This window comes from Cryptomeria japonica, chromosome 4 (assembly GCF_030272615.1).
Source record: "Cryptomeria japonica chromosome 4, Sugi_1.0, whole genome shotgun sequence".
Lineage (NCBI taxonomy): Eukaryota > Viridiplantae > Streptophyta > Pinopsida > Cupressales > Cupressaceae > Cryptomeria > Cryptomeria japonica.
The window spans coordinates 165,669,216-165,685,818 of NC_081408.1; positions in this window are offsets into that span (position 1 = coordinate 165,669,216).

Sequence of the window (16,603 nt, forward strand, 5' to 3'; positions counted from 1 at the left end):
GTCTTCATTTTTAAGGTTTTCTTTCCATATAGAGTGTCATACAATCTCCTACTCATCAAAGATCAGAACTATCATAAATCCCCATGGCTACCTTGGCCCAACAGATTCAAGATCTCAAGAGAGAAATATATGATATTCAAGTCCAAAAAAAAGATTCAATGACCCCTCTTGGGATAAAATTTCATGATATCAAGAACAATAGACTTCAAGGAATGCTAGAACAATTATATATGGTGGAACAACAAGTAATTGAAAATTAAAGGCCAAATCTCGAATAAGATCCCATCACTCCTTCACCAAGATAACAAGATCCATTTCTTCCAAATATCCCTCAAGTAGACAATTTACACCTTTGGGAAAATCTATTGAGTTGTCTTTAAAAGAGCTTCTTGGGCACAATCTTATCACATTTCCTAACATATCCCCATGAGGATTTAAATTTTTAAGTCACTATTGTGCGTATCATAAACAAAACAAACATAAAACATTAGATTGCATGGAATTAAAACATAAGATTCAAGACCTCCTTAATAATGTTGTCATGAAATTGAAGAATCTAATGACTCACCTAAAGAGAAATAGGGAACTACTCCTAAAAATGATCAAAATCATATACCTATGTCTAGCAAGGCTCCACATGTGGCCTCCATATCTTCCACAATTCCTTCATCTCCTAAAGTTTCACAAGAGAAATTCCCACCATCTTTTCCAGATGATACACCTAATAATGCATTCTCCCAAGGGTTGTCTGTAATAGAAATGCACATGAATCTATGTCTTTATACAAATCCCTTGTACTATTTGGAAATGCAAGATTCAATACCATCATATGCTTCTCTTTTGGAGAGTCCCATACAAAGTCTATCCCTCTCATGTCAAAGCATTGACTATTTGCTAGAATTCCCCATGTGTATTGAAAGTCCAATCCCATGTCAAGAGGATGATTCAAAACACAAAGAAATAAGTCTTGAAACAGATTAAGATCAAGATCCTAAAACTTTTCCATTGCATACTATGTTTGACCAAGATCTCATTTCCTTTGAAGATCCCTGTATTCGTGTCCATTATATCCACAGACACAACACCTTTTGAAGTCCCATTAGCATTCCCCTCCCTGAGCAAGGTTAATATATCCCTTCCATTCTTCCTAATTATCCCATTGAAATCCAAGAGCAGAGAACCTTTAAAGAGGAATCCAATGATCTTCCTCCTTGTCTTGAGATCAAAATATCCTTTCAAACTCATGTCTACCACAAGACCCTATCATCCCTTTAGATCCTCCACAAGACCCCCTTATTCCTCCATCTCAACGTCCTGAACCTTTATATACACTCCAAGATCTCATTTATTTTGATGATTCCATTATTCCTCCCATTCCATCTCATGAAGATATTGTCATTGATCTTGTTCCCCTTCATAATCATGATCACCCTCATGATTCTAGCATGTTGGCGCAAGATGTTCATGAATCGCCTACATGCACAATGAGTTCCTCCACCTTGGTCTAACCTAATCCAATTCATGATCCTATCATTTGTTTCATATCCACCTCATAATGGATTCGTGTCTTCTTCCCAAAGTAAAGAGTATCCTACTGGTTATAATATTTATAAAGGCAAAGGGGTAGACCTTCACAAGCAAGATCCCCTCCATATGAAAGAAAATATTAAGGGTCATGACCTCAGTGACATTCCTCGAGATGTAGGTATCCCTACTAAACCAAATCCAAATACACACCTTCCCCTTCAACCCTTCCATTCATTTTAGGTCCCTATATCCCTCCATCCCTTATGCAAGATCCACAAAGGAACACATCTTCAAGCACCTTTCATCCATCCAAAAGACCTCTATATCATTCCTATCCATCGATACATTATTTTCCTTCTCTAATCAATTTGAATGTCAAGTATAAAAGTCACAAGTCAAGCAATCTACATGTATTCAAGGATCAGCATGTCCCATCTAATTGAAATATCAAATAAAGAAACATATGATCCAAAAAGAAAAAGAAAAATTCAAAAGGCCACTAAGGCCCACTGAGAAAAAGAAAGAAAAGTTAAAAGTTATATAGGTTCCTAAGGAACTTGTATAAGTAATGTGTTCCAAGGAACTACAAAAGCATGAAAAATCAAAAACCATGTGGATCCCTAAGTGGCTCCTTGAAGCACAACAGTCTAAAGAAAAATCCAAATTTGCATCCAAAATTGTTGTTCCTCCATCCAAACCTTCCAAATCTATTCCTCCATCACCTCCTTCATCCATTTTGGATCAGGTTATGTCCCAAAATTACTAGCTATTCCTTCATCCAAATCTTAAAATCTAAGATCCGCTTTTCCTCCATCAGTCCATCACCCCTCAATGCATGTGTCAATGTTGATCTTGCCAAATTTCCATCCAACAATGAATAATTCTTTCAACGTGCCATCCATTATCCAACACCTCTTTTTCACCCTTCCATACCTCTTATCTAGTCCTTTGCATAAATCCTTAGTCTAGTTCCATCCAATCATCCATCTCATATTCCTTTTTTCATTATCCTACCAACGTCTCTGAGCATACCTTCATAGCCATGGTCTATTGCAACACATATTTCAAGGGTACTATCCAAATAATCTAGATGCTCAAGTCCTTCCGTTTCCTATCATGTGTCCATTATCTTCCAAAAAGTCAAAAAAGAAAAAAATGAAAAAATTGAAAAATTAGAAAAAATAGTATAGAGAAAAAAAATCATCCACTAGTGAAAATCTGGCAAACAGGTGCCTTGGGAAGTACCATGATGAAAACATGACAAACGGGTGTGATGCGTAATAAATTATCTTTTTGCACTTTACACTAGGAGCAAGTTCCATCCATGTGCATCCTCCTATTATCCCTCATCCTCTATTATCCTTCATCCTCCATCATCCCTCATTCAGTCTATGTCCATGCATGTCCCTTTTTCCACCTTGGATCTTGACAAGGTTAAGGACCTTTGTAGATTTTGTATGTCCTATCTATTACACTTGGTCCACACCCTTGAACTCCTATCCATTATTTTGTCCATGTTGGGAAAATGGTGTCTCAACCTTGCATTTACATAAGGTTACTATTTATAGTAAAAAAAAACTGAGCACGAAATGGTGTGAAATTCTCCTTGAAGCTTCTGGTTGTCTATATAAGCATTTTGATAAAGTTATGTCGCAAGATCACAACTAGTTTTGAAGATATTGAATTTTTTTATTTTGGAGGGGTCTAATGAAAGGTTTAAATTAGATTTTGAGGAGTTTAGAGGCCCCAAAATGCCCTGAAAAGTGGGCGTAAATGACATAATGTTTTACGAGGCAATAGAGCACTTTGTGAGCTTTTCGACACTTTAAACAGTTCATTAATAGGACACACGATTCTCAAGTTATGGCCTCCGGAAGTTTGTACTCCTGAAATAGGAAATATAAAATACATTGGACACATAAATGAGCTATAAAAAGGGAGGGACACATCATAGGGAATCTAGAAGGGAGATAAGGTTAGCTACACCTTATTGGGTGGTTTTAGCCCATGTTTTTGTATTGTCATTTTGACGGTTTCTTGTATTGTATCTCCTATTAATGAGGTGCGTGAAATAAAGGTTGTGTGTAAGAGTCTTATGGCTATTGTGTTACCTTTGAATCTCTTATTAGTGGTACTCCTGTGAAGAGATTGCTCTGCAAGTATATTGTAATCTATTTTGATTGTTGAATATAATATTGGGCAACTTTTCGAGTGTGGGGTTTTTCTCCCGAAAGGGTTTTCCCCATGTAAATCACTGTGTTATGGTTTGAATGTTATTATATCTATTTTTATTTTTTGTAACTATTATGATGATTTGTAAAAGTTTTTGCATTACCCTCCTCTCAAGGTTAGTGTAGGAAGTTGTTTCACTACTTAACTTCTTTACAAGTGGTATCAGAGCTTGATCACCTTTGGTTTCAATTGTGGGTTGTTGGGTTTTTTGAACTAATCTAGATTTTAGTGGGAGCTTGTGTAGAAGACACTTTTTGATCTTGTTGCAAGAATTTTTAGATGGCAAGTTCGTCAAGGAAAATAGAGGTGGAAAAATTTAATGAATGAATTTTGAGATGTGGAAGCTGAAGATGGAAGATCTACTAATAGATCAAGATCTGTGGGATGTTATTGATGCGAATGTCAAAAGGCCCTAAGATCCTACCGCGGTGAGTCAGTATTATGTTATGGACCAAAAATCCAAGGGCCTAATCAGGCTGTGCTTGACAGACTCTATTATGATAAATGTCCACGAAGAAAATACTGCAAAGAAGCTATGGACTAAGCTTGGTGAAATGTATCAAGCAAAATCTTTATTAAATCAAATTTTCTTGAGGAAGAAATTGTATTCCTTGAAGATGGAAGAGGGTGGACAAATTACAGACCACTTGGAAGCATTCAATATGCTGGTGACTCAATTAGTATCTATTGGTGTTAAGATGAACGAAGATGAGAAATGTCAGATCTTGCTTTGTTCTTTGCTTGATTTGTGGGATTCTCTTGTTATGGCTATCGGTAGTACTTCTGTTATTTTGAAGTCTGAAGATTTGGTGGGTTCCATACTTCATGAAGAGATGTGGAGGAAGGTATCCCTCATTTCAAAGGAATCCCTAACTGTTCGTGGAAAACCTAAGGAGAAAGGCAAGAAGAATGAGAAGTGCGATAAGTCCAAATCGAGAGGGAGATCAAAATCTCCTGGAAAGTCCAAAGTCATTTGCTAGAATTGTGGTAAACCAGGTCACATTCATAAGGATTGCAAAGAAAAGAAGAAGAAAAAGAAGAAGATTGATTCTGATTTTGAGTCCGAGAAGGAAGATGGTGATGCATTTATTGTAGCTTTCACAACTCATGCAGGTACTGATGCCTGGTGAATTGACTCAGGTGCATCTCTTTATATGGCTGCTAATAGAGATTGATTTTCTGAATATGAAGAATTTAATAGAGGTAAGGTGTACTTGGGTGATGATTCATATTTAAACATTGCTGGTCAAGGTAGAGTTAGAATCAGCTTTTTTTATTGTATAAGAAAAAGAATTAATGGTGTGCTATGTATCCCTGGATTAAAATGAAATATTTTATCTGTGAGAAAATTGATAGATGTGGTTGTGCAGGTAGTCTTTTCTAAAGCAGGATGTAATATGATTAAGGATGTTATGGTAATTGCTAGAACTGTCAGGTTTGACACTTTGTATAAGCTAGATGGGTCAGTGCAAGAAGATGAGTCCACTTTTTGGCCAAAAAGTGGAAGTGTTTTCCCTGATTTTCAGATTTTGTCTCATTTGAGCTTAAATTTTGAAACACTTAGAGATTGAATCTTGGAAAAAGTCAGTAATATAAAAAATAGCCCTCTGAGTGTAGTTTCCAAATATATAATTTATTTTAATACCCACATAATAAAAAATAACTTTTTAAATGGAGTTCTGAAAACTATGTTTTAAAAACACCTGTTTCAGGACCATACCATGCATGTGTACGACCCACACTTTTTGACACAATTAAAATTATTTTCTCAAACCGTTTTGGGAAATGGTTTGTAACACATTGAAGATTGATGAGCATATTTTTTTGTATTTTTTTTTCTAATATTTTTTTTTTAATTAATTTTTTAATGGCCGTAATTATCTTTTTAAAAATTTGACGTGTACGACCCACATAATTTGATGTAAACTTAACATTTTTTGATTTTTTTTTTTTTTAAATACAAAAGAATTTTGTGTAGATTGATGACATATAATTTTTTTTCCAAAATTCTTTAAAATAAAAAAGTTATTAAATTAACAAAATTAGTTAATATTTCAAATTTATGGACCTGATTTAGTATAAATTAAATGAAAAATAGTTAAAATAATCAATTTTTAAATAAATTTACATATTTAGAATCTAGACAGTATAATATGAAATGGGTTTTAATTTCGTATAAAAATTCTCTAATTAGAGGCGCGTAAACTATTTCTGAAGTTCATATTTGTGCTTTCATTCATGGAGATTTGAATTTGCAGGTCCATGTCTCAGGTGTGGCCATCCCAGGCCTATCCCGGGCCTAATCCCGAGCCAAGTGGCGGGTTGTGGAATCAACTTCCACAAAACAGGCCCCCGTTTTCAAACAAGGGCGGATTGTGGAAAAAAAGGAAAAATGCCATTTAGAAACGGGGGCCCGCTTTTAAACAAAACGGGGGCCCGTTTTTTAGAAACGGGGGCCCGTTTCTAAAAAACGGGCCCCCGTTTTGTTTAAAAGCGGGCCCCCATTTTAGAACAAAACGGGGGCCCCTTTTTAAACAAAACGGGCCCTCGTTACCTTTCGGCTCGGGAGCCCGAAGCACAAACGGGCCCCCGTTTATAAGAGCGCATTTTCCAATGCGCGGACTTCCGCGAATTTGTGACTCATTACCTTGCACTTGCCCAGATGCATACACTATTGAGTGTAATAGCACTTCTATAAAAGTAAATCTATGGAAGATTTGAGGGTTTCACCTTCAACAAATGGATATGGCTTTTGGGTACCTAAGGGTGCTCTTTTTTCTGAAGCAAAGTTACCTGTAGAGAAGGCTATGTTATGGTACTAGAGGCTTGACCACATTGGAGAAAAGGGTTGAAAGACCTTGAAAAATAATAACCTCGTTGAAGGTTTGAATGATTGTAATCTTGACTTTGATTTCTGTGAGCACTGCATTTATGAAAAACAATAACCGCATTCAGTTTTACTCAAGTTCTCATAAAACTTGTGGTGTTTTGGATCTTATTCGTTCTGATGTGTTTGGTCCTGTAGATGTTCCTTCGACTAGAAAATCCACATGTTATGATTCATTTATTGATGATTTTAGTAGAAGGACATGACTATATTTTCTAAAGAGTAAATCTAAAGTTTTTCAGTTGATTTGAAGAATTTAAAGCAATGGTTGAGTTGCAGACTGGAAAGAAAATTAAATGTTTGAGGACTGATAATAGCGGTGAATTTTGTTCCAATGATTTTGATAGATTCTGTAAAGACTGTGACATTAATAGATAGAAGACAACTCTGTATTCTCTATAGAAAAATAGAGTTATAGAAAGAATGAAGAAGACACTGATGGAGAAGGCTAGGAGTACATGCTAAGTGGTGTTGGTCTAGAACGAAAGTTTTGGGCTAAAGTTGTTACCACTACCTACTACCTTATTCGTAGGTCTCCTACATCAGCCCTTGTTGATAAAATGCCTATGGAAGCATGGTTGGGTTAGAAGCCTTCATTGAGACATCTTAGAGTTTTTAGTTGCAAGGCATATGCACATGTGCCAGAGGAGAAGTGAACAAATTTGTAGAACAAGGTTGTAAAATGTATCTTCATCGAGTATAGTTATGGTGTGAAAGGATACCAGCTTTGGGACCCTGTTGCACAAAAGGTAATTCATAGTAGAAGTGTTATTTTTAGAGAAATAAAGTCTCCTTCTATTACATTTCAGCCATAATAGAATAAAAAAGAAGATGTGATTTAATTTCCTTCTACACCTGAAAGAGTTGAATCAAGACCCTTAGATAGGCAAGAAAATGAGGAGAGCTCGTCTAGCTCTAAATCTTCAGAAGAGGAGGAAGAACCTCCAACTCAGCTTGTTTGAAGGTCTACAAGACATAGAGAACCACCTGAAAGGTATTCACTTAATGATTGGAGATGTATTTTTTCTTTAAATACTAATGTGGAATAATCGAAATCTATAGAAGAGGCATTAGGTATGAATGATGCAGAATGCTAGAAGATGGCCATGGAAGAAGAAATGGTAGCTTTGAAAAAGATTTATATATGGGATCTTGTACCATTTCCTAAAGGACGAAATCCTGTTGGTTGCAAATGGATGTTCAAGAAAAATATTGGTTCAAATGGAAGCATTGAGAAGTATAAAGAAAAGTTGGTTGCAAAAGGCTACTCTCAGGTTGAGGGTATTGATTATGGTGAGATATTTTTTACTATTGCCAAAATGACATCTATTAGATTTTTTCTTTCTATTGTTGTTGGTTATGATTTAGAGCTTGAGCAAATGGATGTAAAAATTGCTTTCCTTCATGGTGATTTGGAGGAGGATATTTATATGACACAGTCGGAGCACTATGTGGTGAAAGGTAAAAGTAATTTGGTCTGTAAATTAAAGAAATCCCTGTATGGTTTCAAACAGAGTCCTAGGATGTGGTATCATAAATTTGATACATATGTGTTGAGTTTTGGATTTGAGTGTTCTAAATCAGATCATTGTGTTTATTAAATCTGATGGTGATTATTTCTTGTACATTGCATTGTATGTTGATGATATGTTATTCATTGGTAAAGGGAAAGGTATGATTTCAGAACTAAAGTCTCAGCTCGCTGCTAGATTTGAAATGAAAGATCTTGGTGCAGTAAAACACATTCTTGGGATGGAAATTAAAATAGAGAGAGTGAACAGAAATTTATTGCTAGGCCAGAGTATGTGAATTCAGTGTTACAGAGGTTCAACATGGAGGATTGTAGACCATTGTGTGTTCCTTTTACAGTTGGAATGAAATTATCTACTACAGATTGTCCTACATCCCCATTGAAGATGGAAGACATGAGCAGAGTGCCTTAACAAAGTGCATTTGGAAGTTTGATGTAGTTCTGTCCAGATATATGTCTTATCCTGGTAGAGTTCATTGGGATGCAGTCAAAATAGTCTTCAGATATTTGAAGGGTACCTCAGAGTATTATTTATGTTATCATGGTAATTCAGTTGGAGATGTGATTTCACTTGATATTCATAATTACGTGGATTCAGACTGGGCAGGTGATATTGATAGTAGAAGATCCACCAATGCTTATGTGTTTACTTTATTTGGTGGTGCAATTGTTTGGATGAGTAAGCGACAAGTTGTGGTTGCTTTGTCCACCACTAAAGCATAGTATATGGAAGTTACTCATGCTTGTAAAGAAGCCATTTGGCTTAAGAGACTGTGTCCAGACATTGCAATAAAACAAGGAGTTGTGATAGTTTATTGTGATAGTCAGAGTGTGATCTGCCTAGCTAAGAACCTGACATTTCATTCCCCGACCAAGCACATTGATGTTCAGTATCATTTTGTCAGAGATATGGTCAAAGATGGTAGGGTGAAGCTAGTTAAGGTGGAAAATTTGATGAATGTTGCAAATTCTTTAACTAACGTTGTAAGCACAAAGAAGTTCAAATGGTGTTCAGAGACTATGGGCCTCATGGCCCCTAGCAATTGATTTATAACGTTGATATTCCATTTTCTCTTGCAAGGTATTAGACAAGTGGGAGATTTGTTGGGAAAATGGTGTCTCAACCTTGTATTTACATAAGGTTACTATTTATAGTAATTTTTCATTTGAGCATGAAATGGTGCGAAATTCTCCCCAAAGCTTCTAGTTGGCTATATAAGCATTTTGGTAAAGTTATGTCGCAAGATCACAAATAGTTTTGAAGATATTGAATTTTCTATTTTTGAGGGGTCCAACGAAATGTTTAAATTAGATTTTGAGGACTTTAGATGCCTTGAAACACCTTGAAAAAGTGTGTGTAAATAACATAGTGTTTACGAGGTAATAGAACACTTCGCAAGCTTTCTAGTGCTTCAAACGGTTCGTCAATAGGGCACACGGTTCTCAAGTATGTCCTCCAGAAGTTTGTACTCCTGAAACAGGAAATATAAAATACATCAGACACATAAATGAACTGTAAAAAGGGAGGGACACATCATAGGGCATCTAGAAGGGAGATAAGGTTGGCTACACCTTATTGGGTGGTTTTAGCCTATGGTTTTGTAATACCGTTTGATGGTTTTTTGTAATCTATCTCCTATATATGAGGTACAAGAGATAGAGGCTATGTGTAAGAGTCTTATGGCTATTGAGTTACCTCTGAATCTCTGATTAGTGGTACTATTGCGAAGATCCTGCTCTGCAAGTATATTGTAATCTATTTTGATTACTGAATAATATATTAGGCGACTTTTGGAGTGTGGGGTTTTTCTCCCGAAAGGGTTTTCCCCATATAAATCACTGTGTTATGGTTTGAATGTTATTATATCCATTTCTCTTTTATGTAACTGTTGTGATGATCTATAAAAGTTTTTGCATTACCCTCTTCTCAAGGTTAGTGTAGGAAGTTGTTATGCTACTTAACTTCCTTACAGTCCATTGCCTAATTCCATCCTTCATTATCACCTTTGATCTTTCTTATCCTATCTACCTCCTATCCAAATCTATCCCTTGATTTTGATAAAAAAAATAAGGACAAAATGCAAAACATGTTTTCAAAAAAAACTCTTTACATGGCCATTCCTTCAGAACACCTGACATTTGTTACACCACATCCTTGCTTTATATTGATATATCTTGTCCTTTTGCTTGGATTAACATGCCATCCTATTGAGAGGTAGTCCTTGAAATTCGAATAAGCTTCCACCATCATTCACTTATCCATTCATGTCTCATGAGTTCATTCATCTACTCAAAATCCCTTTTTCCTTGCTAGACATTGGGGGCAAACATTAAAAAATCATTAAAAAAACATGAAATGTCTTGAAATTTTTTATAAAAAATCATAAAATGTCCTGAAAAATCATAAAAATCCTAAAAAACCCTAAAAAACCCTAAAAATCATAAAATGTCTTGAAAAAATCTTAAAAATAATAAAAATCATTAAATGTCCTACAAAAATCTTAAAAATCATAAAATGTATTGAAAAAATCATAAAAATCATAAAATGTCTTGAAAAAATCATAAAAATCATAAAATGTCTTGAAAAATATCATAAAAATCGTAAAAAGTCATGAAAAAAACCCCTGAAAAATTAAAACATTTAAAAAAATCCTAAAAATCGTAAAACTTTTCATCAAAATCCAAAATCATGTAATAAATGTTGGAAGACACAAACACTTCAAATTAGCCTGCCACCTTGAACTTCAACAAAATCGTGACATGACGAGACTTCGATTGAGCAGACCTAACAACACCATATCAACATATCTAAATCGACACATTAATTGTGAACAAAAACTCACTTCGACATGAACATACTGTCTATTTCTTTAATTATGTCATATGATTGTTTTTTTATTTTATCTTTGGTCAGATGTCTTTTAGCTTTTTCGGGATGTCTTTGACTAGAAAGGTGAGGATGGGGCATCTTCACCTATTTGCTACTTGTGGATTGTTCCTTAGTAATATGATGGCTTGTCTTAGGGCATGATCGTCTAAGATTACTGAGGATGTATTAGTCTCATGTGATTTGGGGCATTCCTTAACTGTTTGATGTGTTTTCCTACACGCAATTGGTATGTCATTTCATTTGAGTCTAATCCATATCCAAAGGAGTTTTATCCTTTTACTATAATAAGCTCAATGATGATGTAAGCACTTTAAAAGCACAATAATTCTCATCATCCATCCTCTTGCATCTTCTCATCGCTTGCATCTCGTTTTATCACCTGTCGCATTGAGCATTTCTCTTTATCATTTTCTTTCATTATCTTTTTCATTTTTCTCTTCATCTTCCTTGTTTCAAAGGGATCACTTAATCGCTTTACCCAACTGGTACATGTCTTTTAATCTCTTTATCAATTGCTTTATCAAATGAATCAAATTTCTTCTTGAAATCTCAATGCCCTTGGATCAATCAATCAATCAATCATTGAATCACCTTATCTTGTGCTAGCATCAATACCTATCAACTCAATCAACTTAATCAACTTATCATTTCCATTAATTGTTCAGTTATGCATTTTCATGAAATGTGCATCTGAGTGTAATCACTTCTGCAATATCAATCATCCAATCTTATTTCCCATATGTAATCTATCAAGAGATCATTCTTCCAATTTGTTTGTTCAATCTCTCAAGGGGGCATATCATATCAATCATCATCCTTACCAGGATATCTCTAGGGCATATATTAGTTAATCAATTTTCTTTGAAACAATGCCACAAGTTCCATTGTCTCAAAGAGGGGTAAAATGTAGAAACATAAAATTTATCATTCTAAGCCTGGGTGGATCCACTTCATTTTTTCGTTCATACTTTTATTATTATTTGTCATTAATATTATCCATCATTAATATTATCATTAATATCATCATTTATCAATTATCCATTATTTATTTATCCACTCTTTATTCATTAATATTAGCACTAATTCATTAACATTATTATAAATCAATTTTTTTTGTATTAAGTATCATAGAACAACATTACAAATTTCAAAAGTCCTGGCTGGAAAACACACAACCATCTATCATATAGGACTCATAGTATCAAAATACCATGGCTGGAAAGCCCATAGGCCATATCATGTGTCCATTACATACAGGTTACGGATGAAGCATAGGAATAATACATAATATAACCCAAAATTTACAAAAATATAGTATTGGAGTTCCCATATACACAGTATATCATAAAAGAAACAGGTTATCAACTAGCTAAAGAGGAAGGAGTCGAGATCAATATTATCTCACAAAGGGGGGAGCCACATAGTCCATTCCAATTCGCTCTCGCACCACACTTGTACATGTCCCTCGAAGAATTGGTCTCTAAAAGGGTGGGTAGGCAGTCCTTCTAGTTCCATATGAATGAAGTCTTCTCTTTGTTGTCTTGCCTCCATCTCCTGCATAAATTTCATTAATGCATGCTCAAAGTGTGTCTTATTACTTCCCATTCGGTCCCAGGTAAACCCATGAGACAACTCCCTGATGAAGACATATGTTACACCATCATTCAACGATCTATCAAATTTGTCCTCATCAAGGCGGAGAACCACTGTAACCTGCATAGCAACAAGGTAAAGAATGAGTCTCCTGAGAGACTCAGTGAGGTATCTACCCTTGCCAATAAACACATCATCATTCCTAGATTTCTAAATCATCCAAAGAATTTCCAAGGAGAGAACAGACCAAAAGAGATTAGCACATTTCTTGCCACCTTTAATATAACCAAGTACCACCTCATCAATAGTAAGACATTTAGTATCAATTGAAAGACCAAACAGTTTCCACACCTCTTTGGCAAAATGACACTCAAAAAAATATGTAGCACAGATTCAAGGAGATGACACAATTTACACAATAGGGGGTTGCCATTATTGTCTTTAAGAGGGAGCTTGTCAAGCAGAAGTTTCTAGGAAAAAAACTTTTTTGGTTCATTCGTAGCAGACCAAAATCTCAAGAGAGTAGAATGCCACCTTTTAGAATCCCAGGTGAGGTTCCAAACATTATTGAGATGAGTTAGGATATCTTTGAAATCAGCAAGGGAAGAGTAGACAAGTTTTGCTTTCATTAGAGGGAGGGGAGAGCCGTCAACCCAACAAAGGGAAGAAATTGGGGAGAGCGAAGGAGGGGAAGATGAGGAGAGGATGGGGTCGAGTGTATTCTTGAGGACATTGTAGGTTCTAGCTTGGGATATGGGGAGGTTGAATGACAAACTAAGAGCATCCCAAGAAATCAGAGAACTATCTTTCAAGATGTGTTCAAAAGTAACAAGACCTAAGTTATGCCATTTCAAGGCAGAACACCCTTGAAGGCAGGCCAGTTGCTTCCCATTATACAAAATATTCCACCATATAGATCTACCCAAGTTGAAAGTACCCTTATTATCAACAATGCCACTATTACTGATGAATTGTTTGACATGGTTCCAAGCCCTCCATATGGACCTAAAGACCTCTGAGCTCGCATGAGAGATCTCAAAATTTCCAGCAATCAAGTCCCACATGGGCAAGTTCCTCCATTTCTTTGCCTTTTTAGGGAGGGAGCACTGTATATTATGTCTGATCAGAATTATCCAAGGTTCATTTCCATCAAGGTCTATGAAAATCCACTTGGCAGCCAAGGCAATGCCCTGAATTTTGAGGTCTTTGAGGCCCATGCCCCCCTGCATCTTAGATCTAACACACCAATCCCATTTTACAACATGTTGTTTCCTGTTCCCCTTCCCATCCGACCATAGGAATTTCATAATTTGTTTTTTAAGATAATTGAACTGGTAATTATTGAATAGCCAGGATAAGGAGCAATAGATGTTGTATGAAGACAAGATTTTTTGACAGACCTAAAACCGACCTGCTAGGGAGAGGAAGTTTTTGTTCCATTTATTCAATTTTTTATCCACCTTATTCCTGAACCACTCACACATTTCTTTTAGATTTGGGGAGACAGAGAAAGGGATACCCAGATATCTAGTGATTAGGTTCGGTCCTCCCTATTCCAGGTCAAATTTAGACAGCCAGTTAGGGGGGGAATCAGTCCATCCGAGTAAGGTTGATTTATGGAGAGCAATTTTGCTGCCTGAAGCCTTACAAAATATTTTAATGTTGTGCAGTAGAGAGGATAGGTTCTCCTCTTCCAAGACAAGCAAGATAGTTGTATCATTAGCAAACTGAACATTGATAATTTCCTCTTTATTAGGGAGAGAGATGCCTTTGACCCTGGGGGTCATATTGCGATCCTTAAGAACATAGTACATAGTATCAACATCCAACACAAATAAGGTCGGGGCAAGTGGGAAGTCTTGTCTTATTGACCTGGAAAGAACAATATTATCAGATCTGATTCCATTTACATCAACAATAGTGTTGGCCTCATAGAGTAAAGTTTGAACTATCCTACAGAACGTCTTCGGGAACCCTAGACTCACCAACATCTGAATTATGAAGCTCCACTCTATCCTATCATATGCCTTTTTAAAATCAATCAACAACATGGCCCTGTTCTGCCCTGACTCCTTAGCCCACTCGAGTGATTCCCAATAGGTGATCAAATTTTCAAGGATATATCCACCTTTAACAAAGCCAGTTTGGGTAGGACTGATTATCTTTGGAACGATTTTAACCAGCCTGTTAGCCACCACAAGATCTTATAGGAGACATTTAATAGTGTGATAGGCCTCCAGTTCTTTAGAAATGTCTTGTCCCCCTCCTTAGGGATGATCTTGATCACCCCTTGGTTGATTTATTTGCCTAGAGTTCCTTCATTAATAGCTTCCAGATATAGGCTATGTAGGTCACCAACAATCCACCTGATATTCTTCTTGTAAAATTCCATCGGAAAGTCATTCGGTTCAGGGGATCTGTCATTGCCCATTGAGGAGATGGCCTTTTCAATTTACTCTTTTGAGATGGGACTCCCTACAAACTCAATGTCCTCCTCATTAAGCTTAGGTGGGATCAACTCCTTAATGAGCACCCTGGCAACCTTATGTTCATCATTTATATTTGCTGCAGTGAATAAGTTTTGGTAGAACCGAGTGAAGCACTTGAGGATCTCCTCTGTGTCAGTAGTGTGGGTATTTTTTTCCCAAATAGCATTGATGCTCTCTTTTGCCTCTTTGACCTTAAGTATTTGGAAGAAAAATTTTGAGCCCTTGTCCCCTGAATCCAACCAATTCAATTTGGCCCTGGTTTTCAACCCTCTAACCTTCTCATTCTGAATTTTCCTAAGCTGGTTCTTGATTGAAACCAAGGTGTTAGTAAGGCTTTCATCATTAGGTGAGTCCTGAAGATTCATCTTTACATTACAAAGATTTTTCTATAGTAGCCTCTCAACCCTCCTAGCATCCTTGGCTTTATTTTTCCCTACTGTTTGGCAGAGGTTGGTCCAACTTTTAATGTTCAGATTCCATTTGTCAATATTAGAAAGGCGATGCTTCTCTTTCATGTTAAACAATCTGACAAAGGCCAGGGCAGAGCAGAGATCCTCATCCTCCAAGAGCCTAGTGTTTAAAGTGAAGCAAGCACATCTTGCAAAGGGGGGCTGACAAGAGGAGGAGAGATCAATACCCATTAGTATGGGGTGATGGTATGGCAGTGTGTACGGGGAGACAAAGTATTGATCCCCATTAGTTCCTTTGCCAATGTCAAAGTGATTTTTATTGAAGTAGAGTCTGTCCAGCCTATAATAGATTCTCTTATTCAGCTATTGGTAACTACACCAAGAATAGCACACAGTGTTCAGATGGATTTTCCTTCCAGTAACAGGGTCAACAAGATGTAGTTTATTAATCATTTTGTCGCACTGCAACCTTTCCATACCCTTCCATTCAAACTTGTTGCCTCCTATTTTTGTCATTTGCATGTTCAATCATATTGAAATCACCCCCCACAATCCAAGGGATGTCCTCCAAACCTGCTAGCCAATTCCAAAGCTCCCCCTCACTCTATAGTCATTAGGGGCATATACAGAACATATTCTAAACTTTTGGTCATCCAACCAAATAGAAACCCAGATAGCCCTAGCACAGGGGGATTGACCCTAGTTAATCACTTTGTTAGCCCATCTAGGATTAAGTAGTATGGTTGTACCACCTTTACCATTGGAATGGTTAGTGCAAAAGGATGTAGCCTCCCTCCAAATACATTTGAGGTCGATTTGCAAAGTGAAGCCAACAACCTTTAGCTCTTGAAGAAGGAGACAATCCATGTCTTTATGGCCATCCTTTTTTTTCTTGCCTCATATATATGTTTAGGGCCAAGGGATTCCTTTTTAGAGAAGCTATCATTTCTATTTTGGGGGGATCTCTTCCTTCTAGACTTCCTATATTTGACCATAGTGAACCCCTTTGGTGTTCCTACCGAGCCTTGCTCAAAATTAGTGCAC